This window comes from Panthera onca, chromosome B4, assembly GCF_046562875.1.
Source record: "Panthera onca isolate mPanOnc1 chromosome B4, mPanOnc1 haplotype 2, whole genome shotgun sequence".
In the NCBI taxonomy this organism is placed as follows: domain Eukaryota; kingdom Metazoa; phylum Chordata; class Mammalia; order Carnivora; family Felidae; genus Panthera; species Panthera onca.
Window position 1 is genome coordinate 4,783,479 of NC_138345.1, and position 13,721 is coordinate 4,797,199.

General features: G+C 56.9%; 1 long non-coding RNA gene across 1 annotated transcript in view; it reads left to right on the plus strand.

Moving 5' to 3' along the window:
* Positions 1–9,923, plus strand: part of LOC132695146 (uncharacterized) — a 358,351-nt gene extending 348,428 nt beyond the window's left edge. Inside the window, exon 3 of the long non-coding RNA XR_014137888.1 lies at positions 9,726–9,923. This is a non-coding gene — a long non-coding RNA (uncharacterized LOC132695146). The remainder of the gene's footprint in view (positions 1–9,725) is intronic.
* The last annotated feature ends 3,798 nt before the right edge of the window (positions 9,924–13,721 follow it).

Here is a 13,721-nt window from a genome sequence, read left to right on the forward strand (position 1 = left end):
TCTTTATTTGGCAGACTCTCTCGCGTCACACTTTTCCTAAAGCATCTTAAGGCAAAACTGTCCCTGACACAGACTGGGGAGCCGCTCCCAAGCCAGTGAGCTCCCTGAAAGCCGAGGCGACCCCTGCCCACCTGAGTTGGGCGTCATGGACAGGTGAGCATCGATCCCGTTGTGAGTGGAAGACCAGAAACAGGGAGGCGATAGGATTCCCCGGGGCTGTTCATACTTCTGCCTTTACGTCTCAAAAGAGTCAAGAGTGTACAATATTTGAGCCATGAATTCTTCTTTTAATGTTTATTTATGGAGAGAGAGAGAGAGAGAGAGAGAGAGAGAGAATGAGTGGGGGAGGGGCAGAGAGAGAGAGAGACAGAGAGAGAGAGAATCGCAAGCAGGCTTCGTGCTGTCCGCGCAGAGCCTGACATGGGACTTGAACCCACAAACAGTAAAATCGTGACCTGAACAGAAATCAAGAGTCAGATACTTAACCAACTGAGCCACTCAGGAGCCATAAATTCTTTAAAAGGTGACATGTATCCACGTACATGATATATTTGTAATAAGAAATCCAGGAACGGAGATCAGGAGGCAGTAAGTCCAAGTTCAAGTTCTAATGGCATCGCTTTCTAGTGCTTAATTTTGGGGGTAAATCTTGTCCTCTTCTCTAGGCATCAATGTCCTTCTATATCAGCTCGAAGGAGGGAATCCGATGACCTCTAGGGTCACCTGTGTCTGTTTCAATTCTTCCCGGGTTGTCCTATCTCAGCTTTCAACCCCCCTCAGCAGCGGTGCCTCGTGGGGTCCGACAGTCAGTCCCCACAGGGCCCCAGCCGCCGGGTCCAGCCAGCTCACACCGGTGGGTCTAACTGCTATGAAACTTGAGGTCCGGCAGGCCCAGTGCCTCCCAGGGGTCGTTGAGTGACCCCCGAGTCAGTGGCCGCGAGTGGGTGCAGAGGCCCCCGTCACAGAGCAGTCAGCACTGAACAACGCGGAACACAGCTTCCCTGGGAGCCAGAGCCCCTTCCCTTCACCGCACGGATTAACGTGCTTTCCCACCTAGGCGATGCCGTGGGGCTGGACACCAAGGACAGCAAGTGCCGCCTGTGGCTTCCGGCCTCCAGGAAGCAAAGAACGGAGAGGTCACATATCATCGCCAACTGGGTGGGCAGGGGCCTCTTCCGGACTTTCTGCCATAAAAGAAACAGAAAGGGCTGATACCAGTTCTGAGGAAATCACGTATCAGATCGGTGCTCGAGGTGAAGCCTGGTAACTAGAAGCCTCTCTCCTGGTTTCCTGCTGACTCGTCTCTGCTTCCTCCCTGGAGAAACCGAGGCGTGTAGCTGGGTCAGTGTGAACCAGGTCCAACGCGTTCAGCAAAGGGCTAATTTTAAACTGCCTCACGGGGCGCCTGGGTGGCTCAGTCGGTTAAGCGTCTGACTTCGGCTCAGGTCATGATCTCGCCGTCTGCGTGGTCCGTGAGTTTGAGCCCCGTGTCGGGCTCTGTGCTGACAGCTCAGAGCCTGGAGCCTGCTTCCGATCCTGTGTCTCCCCCTGTCTCTGCCGCTCCCCTGCTCGTGCTCTCTCTCTCAAAACTATATAAAACGTAAAAAGGATTCACACTGCCAAGAAAGAGTTGGAGGTGTGTGCGAGGCGGAGAGGAACGATTCCAGTCCTTCAGGGCAGCCATACTGGACGTCACCGGTCGGGCTATCCCAGGACGGGCGTCCAGAAGGGGCCCCGCTGCCTGTGTCCCTCTCTTCTTTCCGCAGACGTGATGTGCTCTCAGGTACCTTGCTTGGACTCAAGCCAAACTTGAAGAGAAGGTCCTTCTCAACCCACCTTTTTCAAAGCATAAGTGGTTCTCTCAGGAAGCTCCCCGCACTGTCTCAAATACCGCCTCTTTCTAGAACGGCTCCCTCATGCCCAGAAGCCTCGCATTTGGGGGCCGGGCAGGAGCTGGGGCTTGAGCATTCCCCACACTCACACATGATCCCCATCAAGGGCCCCCATGCACACCGCCCCTCGACCTTGCTAACATTTGATGCTATTTTCTCAATCTTATGGACACCGGGGACCATCCCGCCCACGCCGACCGTTTGCACGGGGACTGACACAGCCCCAGGCTCCCGGCGAACTCTTGCTACAGATGGTTCAGAGAGGGACACGAAAACTCAATTCGTGCGCTCGGACTGAAATGCAGGCTTTGTTCCCCCTTAGAGAGAAGAGGCGCCCTCCTCCTCCTCCTGGAGGTGAACCAGGAGGCACATGCCTCCCCCGAGGGTCCCAGCCTGGGGACGGGCTGCCCCTCAGAAGAGCTGGGGGCTCAGCGAATAACATGCAGGCCCGAAGAGACTGAGAACTCGCAGAGCAAATCACCCGGAAAGAAGCTCACTGCCCTCTGGGTGTTTCTGTTGACGGCAGTAGGATGTGGATTTTCTGTTGCTGAACAGAAGCCCTCTGCTAAAATCGCCTTTAGAAACCTTTGCTGTTCGTAGGCATCCGTGATCGCAAAGAGGTAAAGCCAGTATGCCTGCTACAGAAGTGGCCTCCGAGGTGAGCCCTCACCCCTCCCTCCCGCCAGACCGTCCTCCTATAGATACTCTGGAGCCTCCCAAAAGTCCCATCAGACGCCCCCCGACTTGCCCTGCACCCTGACACGGTGGATTCCCGGGCAGGGTGGACAGCGTGAAGAATGAGGTGTTCTAGAAGGCCGGTCTGGAGGGATTCCGCAGACCAGCGGCAGCTGGCAGCAACGGAGGCCAAGAGAGAGGAAGGAGGGAGTGCGAGAGCCCCTCCGGGGAGAAATGGCCTGAGGGAGTTAGCCGGCGGGCTTTCACAAAGGACGAAATGGGCAGGGTGGGGGGTTTAGCGCCTTGGTGACATGAACCGCGATGCCCGCAGGGTGGTGGAGGCGGCTATCTTGGCTTTAGACGGTCCGCGGCGTCGTCCACTCTTTTAGTTTCGCGCCCTTTGCTTTGGCAGGGGCGGCGTGGGAGCTCCAGCGGGCACGCGGGAGAGTGGCGGGCCTGAGAGCGTGAGAAATCACAATTCTGCTCAAAGCAGCGAAGGCAGAGATGGAGAAACCGTTCCTCCTCTTTCACGGCAAACACCCCGCGGGGTCACGGGGCAAATATCACCGGTGCCGACACGTGGCCACGGGGCTTGGCGCCTTACGAGGCAAGCTCAGCCACAAGGCCCTCCCTTCCAGGAGGTGTTCTGGAACACGTGGGGCAGGTCGCCCCTCCGCAGAAACGAGCCGGACTACTGCCGTTCGGGAGCTAGAGGCCAAAGCAGCGTCCGGTAGAATCACACCATCCAACAGCCGGGGAAGCCGTGGAGGAAGCCAGGATGGCCCGTGGCCTCGTGGCCTGGCGCGCAGACCTCCTCCTGTGGGCACCTGTCGGGGCCCTTCCACGTCCGGCGTTGCCACTGCGTACCCCTTTCACTCTGAAAAGGGCCAGATGTGGGCCGCCAGTGATCCGGCCCACCACCTCCAGGACTGACGCGTCTGGGACCGTAGCATCACCGAGTCTTTTTCTTCGTTGACAGGGACAGCCCGGAGGAGAGATTGGGGTCCGGTGGAAAGCGACCCCGAGCCTTCCAGCACAGCGTCTCGTGCCTTCAGGGCATGCTGCGGGGCTGGGAGGGGGCCCTCTCTCCCGGGGATGCGTGCTGCGGGCCCTCCCCCCTTCTCTTCTGTGATGGGGGGGGGGGGGTGAGGACAGCGCCTGCACACGCAGGGGGGTGTGCTGGTTGCCTCCCCCCAGGCACACACCATCCGCACACCGTGCACGCGGGCTGAGCACTCAAAACACAAGCTCGACTGCGGTCCCGGTCTCCCGGGGCCCTCAGAGGTGTGGGGGGCTAGCCTGGGCCAGTGCCGGGCACGGGATCAGCAACCGTGAGGCAAGGGCAAGGCCTCGGGGGTTCACGGCTGAGGAAGGCAGGAGAGGGGCTGGAAGGTTCTCACGCGGTTGACTGTATGGATTCGGCCAGCGGATGGGGATACTGAGTCACGCCGGGGCCTCCTTGTTCCTCCAGGCGGCTGTGCACGGCTCGACTTCGGGATTTCCCTGTGCACGGGTTACGGAGCAAGGCGGGCATGACCTGTCCAAAGAGGAGAAGGTCAAGGCCCAGGAGAAGAGACCCAGGGCAACTGTCCTGCGCCCCGATCTCCCCCACTGCTGTCCTAGGAGGCAGGAGGGCCCTGCTGGAACCCGTCCCTCTGGTTACTGTCCCATGGACAGCGAATCTTGGCATCCGCACTGCTCCCGGATCCGGACAGCCTCCAGACAGCAGGATGTACCCTCGCTTTGCATTTAGAGCCTGAGCTCCGTCTCTCCTAATCTCTCCGCACAGACCGCCGTGCCTGAGACCCCAGCCAGGGCAGAGTGAGGGGTCTGACCCCAAAGGGGCAGTCGGGTATCTGAATGCTGACCTCCTCTTTTGCACTAAAATGCTTGTGTGTTATCAGAGGGGAGCGCACAAGAACGGAACCGCTTGAGCCTCTGCGTCCTCAGGCTGCGGTCGGTCCCTGGGGCACACCGCTAGTGGACGCGTTTGCGGACTCGCGTGTCCTTCAGGTCTGCTCACCAGCGCGGGAGCCACCAAGTGGCCGGTTTTGATTTGTCAGGTCACTTCAGCACCACACACGGAAGCATCTCGGCAAATCTCCTCTTCCCCTGTCTTGCCTTCCGGACTCTCCCAGGCTCTGGCGGACCAGCGAGGACGAGCACGTCTGGTGGTATCCACTCTCTTGTCGGTGTGCCCCGTCTGTGCGTGTGCGTGTGCAATACCATAGTGGACGAGGATCAGGCTGGGGATCTGAGGGGAGGCTCACTGCGGCCCACGGCCCTCAGCAGTCCGTTTGGCTCTTGGCCACTGAGAGGAGAGAACTACGGTCTCTGGGTAACTCCCTCTCTCTTTGGCCTTGTAAGGAAATATCTAGGGAAGACAGCAGAAGGTGTGTCGGTGAGATTTGCAGGTGGCATCAGAAGGTATGAGAGAAAAGTGGGTTCTTCTCCTGCCCCTCCCTCCCCATCCACCTGGCCCCACCCCCTGGCAGGTAACTTCTCTTTCTTTTTTTTTTGTTTTTTGTTTTAAATATTTATTTATTATTGAGAGACAGAGAGACACAGAGCGTGGGCAGAGGAGGAGCATAGAGAGGGGGAGACACAGAATCCAAAGCAAGCTCCAGGCCCTGAGCCCGACGCGGGGCTCGAACTCACAAACCGCAAGATCGTGACCTGAGCCAAAGTCGGGCGCTTAACCGACTGAGCCACCCAGGCGCCCCGGTAACTTCTCTTTCTTTCCTCATTTCCCTCTGGCATTTCACCTCCCTCCCTCATCGCCCACTCAACGTATCTGGAACCTACTCTGTGCGACATTTTGTGTGAAGGCCTGAAGATACAAGGATGGATGAGGCCGCATCCCCGCCCGTAAGGTACAAACGGAGGCCATCCAGGAGGATAATCTCGGATCACGTCACCCCGAGCGCTGGGCAAGGGGAAAACGGAAGCTGAGTCCTTGGCCACTACTTCTTGTAAGTGAACGGTTCAAAGAGGAAAGCCTTCCGAGCTTCCGGCCTTACCTGGAAACCTGCGGGCAGCGCAGGGTGTGAGTCAGGTTTGCGGCTCCTTTTTCTGCCTTCACACCGCCGGCCGCCCAGAAGGAACTCTCTGAAGCATAGAGTCTTAAGCTCAGGAGATGGCCTCCGTGTGGTTGGTAATGGCCAACCTGCCCAACCCGACCCCCTAAAGATGGTGGGATGGAACCAGGGTTCCCCTGGAAAGGCCTGCCGCCTTCCCACAGAAGCGTGGAAGGAAGGAGGGGCCGCCCGGGCAGGTTTCCGAACCCAGGCCACTTAGGCCTGGCATTTTTTTTTTTTTTATTAAATTTTTGTTTTAAACGTTTATTTTTGAGACAGAGAGAGACAGAGCATGAACAGGGGAGGGTCATAGAGAGAGGGGGACACAGAATCTGAAACAGGCTCCAGGCTCTGAGCTATCAGCACAGAGCCTGACGCGGGGCTCGAACTCATGGACCGCGAGATCATGACCCGAGCCGAAGTCGGACGCTTAACCGACTGAGCCACCCAGGCGCCCCAGGCCTGGCATTTTTGTCTGCTTCTTATTGAAGTCCACAAGCCAAGCCATGTCACGGGGTGACACTGACGATCAGGAAGCAGACAGAAGACCTGCGTTCACAAGCCCCTTGAATCTGGTGGCTTCTCCGTTAGTCAAGACTGAATTTCCCGAAGCAGACAAGGTCTGGGCGTTTGGAAGGGCTTTTGTTTGCTTGTGTGTTGTGTTTTGTTTTGTTTGATGGGAGGGGGATGTGGGGGCAGCTTGGAAGTGACAGAGGGTGACCGTTGACCTTTTACCCAGTTAAGGTCCTAAGGGCCCAGAGCCCAAGCGTGTGAACAGGTGGTTAAGGGACCTGGGAAGCCAAGCCACAGGCTCCCCCTTAGCCCTGCTGATCAGGAAGCATAATGCAGACAATAGTCAATCCATGGAATCCTTGGACAGCCATGTGGGGGGTTACCTCTCCCGTTCCAGCAGAATTATGGTGGCCAACTGAGAGACGACTGCCGGGAAGACAGGACTTGATGGTTCACAGTCCCTCCCGCCTGGAAGCATGCTTCTTCAGGACTGGGCCCCGCCAGAGACTCAGCCTGACATCCGCAGCTCTCTGTCCCACCTCTGTCACCTCCCTGCAGGCTCCGGGAGGCTTGGCAGCTAGAGGTGATAGACTCTGGTGAGGCTCCAGCCCATCGGAGAGCTTGGTGGCGTCCCCAGGGATGCCAGGGATGGACGTATGCGGGCCCGGTGTGTGCAGGGGCCATTACTGAGGCTCACAAGCCCAGAGAGCCTGGGTGGGGCTGGGGAGGCAAATGGGAACCTCTCCTGGGCTTTAGGAACATTTGTTCGTGTACAAATTCAACAACCTCAAAGCTGCTGCCTGTGGTTAGCGGGGGGGGGGATGGGGGGGGATCTAATGAGGGCCGTTTAGCTAAAGCTGTGTGATCACTTTGTGGAATATTTCTCAGGAAATCGATGTCTGCCAGGAACTCGGAATCTGGGTGTGCTCAGCTCTGCACACTACCCCTGACGGTCATGGGATCCCCTGAAACCCACCCCGCCCGACCCACCCTAAACTCAGCATTTTGGTCAGGTTTGTTTTGCGCTGTCTCATCACAAACCCTGTGGTTTTCAAATGCCTCCTCCCTGCCCTGGTCCACGAGGTTCCTCTATCCCCAGGAGGGTCTGGTGCCCAGAGCCAAAATAAACCCCGAGCATTGGAAAAGAGGGCTGAGAGCCGCGGGTCCTTCTCTCTGTAGGGTACACACACGTCCACTGCGTTTCAGCTGCACACCACGGCCGGCTAAAGGCGTCTCCGTGGCCCTGGCTGCTAACGTTCCGTGAGTTTCTTTAGGTCAGCAGCTGCAGTGGAAAAGACCCCCTTCCTCCAATGGTCACGAACGTGGGTGTCCCTGCCCTACCGCTGCTGGGAAGCAAGGACAAACCATTAACAGACGCTCGAAGTGGGGTGCGGTCCACGAGGTGAGGCTCAAGGACAGTCCTGGCTGGCTTGGGTAAGGGTTCTGCTTTCGTTATGTCCCTAAAGGATAAACTGCTAGGTTTCACAGCCGGGGCTCAGATGCCATCAGTCCTCTCCTGTAATAACCCACTGCAAGATACAGAATCTTCGTTAAGTAAGCAGATATTTATCATAACTGAGATTCAAATAGGAGCCTGAATAGCAACTGATTTTCATTCTTCTTGGCTGTGATGTTTTAGCTATTTATTTTTCTTTTTTTTAATGTTTAAAAAAAATTTTTTTTCATCTTTGAGGGGGGTGGGGGGAGAGTCAGTGGGGGAGGGGTAGAGAGAGAGAGGGAGACACAGAATCCAAAGCAGGCTCCAGGCTCCAGGCTCCAAGAGGTCAGCACAGGGCCTGACGCGGGGCTCGAACTCGTGAACTGTAAGATCAAGACGTGAGCCAAAGTCAGACGCTTGATCGACTGAGCCACCAGGCGCCCCTATGCATTTCTTTTTTTATCTTAAGCCCTAACATCCTTATTATTTTTCAAAGTGTTTAGATAAGGTGAGTCCCCAAAAGGCTGCGGTCCCTTATTCCAGTGCCATTCAATGGCCACAGTCAGCAAGGTCTACCAAGGCTCTAACATGAATCGTGTTGGCAACTGAAATAGGCCTGTCTCCTTGGGTGGGTTCCTGTCCCTGTCATTTTGTATGGACCTCACAAGACTTTGTAACCTAAATCGAAGTTGTGGGAAGAAGAAACACTAAGGAGGGTGAGAAAATGGTATCTCGGTAGATGAAGCAAGAGACTAAGTCTCTCACAGACCCGGCATCAGAAGGAAGCTCATGAAATAATTTATCGAGTGACTTCTATAGGCCAGTCCTGTGCTAAGCAAGTGCATATGTATCACATCATTTCGTCCTCCCAACAGCCCTCTGAAGTAGATCTTCTTACCTCAATCCTACAATCAATAGCTGCAGAATCCGTGACTGTGCCAAGGACACACGGCCACTCAGAGGCACAACCGGGTCCAGGCTGGGCCGTCTGCCTGGGCTCCTAGTCCCTGGGGTCCTGGGGTCTGGATCTGGTTCCCTTGGTCATATACTCAGCACCTGACAATAAATTACTTTTCTCCCATGGCTTCAGTCTCCTGAACAGCCCTCCTGCAACGAACGTCATTGTCAACCATTGGCTCAAGAACCTCCTGGAATCCAATGCCTGGTACGTGCTGAGCTCTGTGAGTGGGAGGTTCTGCTAAGCTCCCCCGCCCCTCGGCCACAGGTATGGTACAGACTGAACACGATGGGGTAGAGGGATCGATACACAGAGCCGGCTCGTGGTTGGCACCCCATGGATGGCCCCACCAAGCCTTGCTGGAGAGCCCACGGCCACCAAACTTCTCTTCTTCTGAACACGCTGTGACACTCATTTAGCACGTCTGCTCCCCACCACGACACAGGATCTGCCCCTTACCCATCGAGCCTGGCCCTGGCTCACCTCTGTGTCCTCCAGCATCTAGCAAAGTGCTGACAGCATAGACGAGGCCCCCAAACGTTGCTTAGTCGATCCCCAAAACTCTCTCTACCCACAGCACTGGGCATCCCTCCCCGCCCCCTGCATGGCCGGGGCGTGGTTGATTCTATGTGTGACCTTGACTAGTCTAAGGGAGGCCCCGGAGAGCTGGGAAGGATTATTTTTCTGGGGGGTGTCTCAGGGCGGTTTAGCATTTGAATGGGTGTGGGAGGAGCCTTCCCCCATGGGGGGGATGGGCATGGGGGGCATCATCAATCCTGAGGGCGCGAATGGAACAAGAGGTAGAGGCAAGGAGAATTAGCTCTCCGAGCTGAGACATCCACTTTGTCCCACCCTCAGAGGGACGCTGTTTCCCAAGCCTGGCCCTTGGGTTTGAAGCGGAACTATGGCGTCCAGCCTGCAGATGGTGGGATTTCTCACGTCCTTAATGGCAAGAACGAGTTCTTCTGTGTATCCTGTGTGTCCCGTTGGTCCTGTTTTTTCCTAGGCTTCCTCACCTAATACACTGAGTCCTCCTCTCTCTCTTCCCACCAAAGCCATTGAGACCATCAACCCCCTTGGCACAGAATGACGCAATTCTCTTCTTTGAATAACTGCAGGGTGGTTGTTGTTGTTGTTGTTTTCCAGTCATTTTTGTCCTGAGAGATCTCAAGTATTCTTTTTTTTTTAATTTTTTTTTTCAACGTTTTTTATTTATTTTTGGGACAGAGAGAGACAGAGCATGAACGGGGGAGGGGCAGAGAGAGAGGGAGACACAGAATCGGAAACAGGCTCCAGGCTCCGAGCCATCGGCCCAGAGCCTGACGCGGGGCTCGAACTCACGGACCGCGAGATCGTGACCTGGCTGAAGTCGGAGGCTTAACCGACTGCGCCACCCAGGCGCCCCGAGATCTCAAGTATTCTTAAGGACTCTTGAAGCTCGAGGAGACTTCTGTTGTATCGGCTGTCGGGGGAACCTTGCGGTCCCTCCGCTGTCGGTGAGCAAACATCAGATCCAGGCGTCTTTAGGAAAGGGGGTGGTTTGAGTTTTCTTTGGCTTTGGGACCGGGCAGAGACCCCCAGGTACCCCCGGAGGCCGTGGGGGGAGGGGGCGATGAGATCATGTCTGCAGAGGCCCGCAGCCCCTTGGAAGGAGGTCCCTCTGTAAGTTCTTGGAAAAGCCTCCCCTTCTAGCCATTTCTGCTCACACCGGCTCGGTTTTCCTGGTCTGGCTGCCGCTACAAATAGCCTGCGTGCTCTCGCCAAGTTTCCGTCTGCTTGCCCTCTGCTCTCTTCTCATGGTTGGGTTTCTCCCCTCGGGACCAGGTGTATGTCTGACACATGAGCCTGGGGGTAAAACTGTGTGGTCTCCCCCCCATCCCTGTTACTTAATCCTTCAGATAACTCTAATATAAAGGGTGTTTAGGGATTGGGGGAACATGTTTTGTTTTTTCATTTGAACGCATTCCCTCCCTCTATCCGGATACAGGAGCCTGGGAAGGGAGGGAGAAGGTAAGTTTTCTCAGTAGGAGATGTTTGCCCGTGATTTGGGATTTGAGGACAGTCCTCTTTGGGCTCCTTCTCAGTGTACTGGTGGGGACGCAGGCAGGGAGGCCCTATGGCTCCCTAAACAGCCCCACCCGGGACCCCACGGGACTGGGCTCCAGTCTGGATTCTCCTGTGGATTTTCTTGGGGGTTGACGGAAAATCCTTTACATCTTTAGTTTGGATCCTCTCACCTGCAAGATAGTCACTGTCAGCTTTCCACAATTTTCCCTGTGGACAAGAAGGTACTCAGGCGGAAGTCGCTGACCCAAGGAGGTTGGGGGTGGGGGGTGCGGGGCAGAGGGAGTGGGAGCTCCCCAGCTGGTGGGGAAGGGTGCGGGCCCTGCGGCCGATGCATGGGCTGGCTGGGGCGGCAGACAGGGATGTAGGTGGCTGCAGGCAGCTGGGACAGGGAGGGCTGGACAGGCAAGTCGGGGCAGGTGGCAGGACCTCGAATAACAGGCCAAGGACATTGGGGTTTGCTCTGAGGACCAAAGGTCCTCAGCAGGATGTCAAGGGGGCTTGGTGAGACTACAGACAGGAAGACTCGGCCAACGCCTGGGGGAGAGGGCGGCCCTCACATACATGACATTAGAAGAGGGCCCAGGGGGGCCCCTGGGTGGCTCAGTTCATTAAGCATTCGACTCTCGGTTTCAGCTCAGGTCATGATCTCACAGTATGTGAGTTCAAGCCCCACACTGGGCTCTGTGCTGACAGTGCAGAGCCTGCTTGGGATTCTCTCTCTCTCTCCCTCTCCCCCCAAAATAAATAAATAAACTTCAAAAAACAGTCTAAAAAAAGAAGAAGGAGAAGAAGTAGAAGAAGAGGGCCCAGTGGAAACCCAACAACTTTGAGACGTCAAGGCAAGAAGGAGCCTTGACCTCTGGAGACAGGGCTGGAGCCAGAAGGAGGATTTCTGAAGGAAGGAAGAGTGCTATGCTTCAGAGCGAGATCCTCGCCCCGATGCTGGACGGTGGTCATGCAACTGAACCAGCACAGTGACCTCGCCCCATCGCCCAAGGGCGGGAGGGGGAGGGCAGGGCAGGGCAGGACTCGGCATTCTGCTTTGAAGGGAAGGCCAAGGTGCCATAAAGCAGGGGCCCTTGGTGGCTGACCGTCTTTTCCGCACCTCGAGGTGGAACGGGGCCATGGCTACTGCGGGCCTCAGTTGTACACCTTAAACGGACACGATGTTCTACGTCACGCGGGCCTCAGGGAGGCCGAGGGGTGCGGCAGGGTGGGGCTCTGGAGTCCCACCAACATCCAGGATGGAATCCCAACTCCACCTCTACTAGATATGTGACTTTGCACACATGCTTTACTTTCTCTGGACCTCTGCTCCCTCACTAGCAAACTGGCCATCCTGGTAACACCTACTCTGTAGAGACAGTCTGAGCACGCGTAAAACGCTGAGCGCCACACCTGGTGTTTTGTGAGACCACCATAAAATGAAAATCGAATAATAATGAGCCTCTTGAGATTGCGGAGGTAAGAACGGCAATTACCCTCGCGTTCCTGATGAGGCAATGAAGCTTAGAAGGTTAAACAATGTGCAGAATGGCAGGGCCGTGCAAGGGTAATGCTCGGGAGGCTGGCCCCCCTTCTCATACTCGGGTCAGGGAGGAGGGACGTGCCGGCCTGAGCCTTACGCGGTGTCTGGTGTTCAAAAGGAGGGGGATAAAAGTTATGGAGGGCCATGTGCTGGAGGCTGATTTCCTGGAGGGCTCAGGTGGGCAGAATTAGGGCTCCGCCGGCTCCGTGAGACCACACACAGCTGCATTTCCGCACAGGTTGTGGGAGGGGCTGGATTTTCCTCTCCGGAGCATGGGCCCCAGGCTGGCGGGCGAGCTCTGGGTGCAGGCCCCGCCACGGTCGCGGCTGCGGTCAAGGCTCCAGCTCCGGGCTGGGCGGTCTCGCAGCAGAGGGGACACAGGAGCCCGAGCCTAGAGACTAAGTCTTTCCAGCCCCACACCTGCAGGGCCACCTGCCAGGCTAAGAAAGAGCCTGGAACAGAGCGAGTGCTCAGGAGATGCTCAAAGCCTGGACGCACGAGCGGGTGAGTGACGCCTTCCTCTCCTGGGTGGCAGGGGTACCGGCCCAGTCTGCGGGGGGTGGGGAGGCCAGCTCCAGGCCCCAGGAAGGGGTCCGGCGCCTCCCCTCCTGCGGGGACCCCTCGGGCTCCAGGTGTGCTAGGGCCGGACCCGCCCCGCCTCCTGGAAAGGTGAGCAAGGAAAGGGGCGCTCCCTTCCCAAAGGAGGCCAAGGGCCAGAGCGCAGTCCCCGCCGCACCAGGGGAGGCCCAGGCCCGCTCACTCCCCGACCCTCCCCCCCCCCAACTCTGCAGGCCCCCTCCCAGCCCTGCCGCAAGGTGACTGTCCCTCCTGCGGCGCGTTCCCCCGCTTCCCAGGGCAGACCCTCTCCTTACTGGTGCTTTGGAAGTGAACCCAGCTCTGGGCTTTGAGGTCAAGATACATTTTTTAACTTGTCCCCCTTTGTTTTGTGTTGGTGTTAGGGCTGGTTTGGAGCCCCGGCGTTGGGGGAGCAGATGCTCCGCAGGGGTGGGGGGCGGTGGGCAGGAGGCGCGCAGCGTCCTGGCTCTGTGAGGTCCCTCAGGTGAGCGGGACAGGGACAGACAGGAAGACGCAGGGAGCCCTTAACGCGAGTACTCGGCGTCAGTGTTCTGGAGTGACCCCCGGTGCCTGGGGTCGTTGAGGGGCGGGACGCAGGCCTCCCCCCAGGGCCGATGGGGGTGGAGGGGGCGGGGATGTGTGTGGCCCCAGACTAAACAGGAGGCTGGAAATGCTGGCTCGCAACGAGGCTATTTTTACATCCTCCATATGCCAGAATTCCAAGGCACTGAGATACGATTTAAAACAAAAAGAAACAAAAAAAGAAAGGGTAGAAGAAAAAAAAATAAAGAACACCCACTAATGAAAATTGTTCTTTCAACAACATTTCTACGGCCTTATTTCACCTGGCCAGCTGGTTGGGAGAATGGCGATTTCTGGCCCCACCCCAGGCCTAGGGAATCAGTCTCAGGAACAGGGCCTAGAACTCTGTTTTCTTCACCAACACCCCCTCTTGTGCGCCACTGCTGTGGGGGGCTGCTGCTGCCAGCCCCTGGGC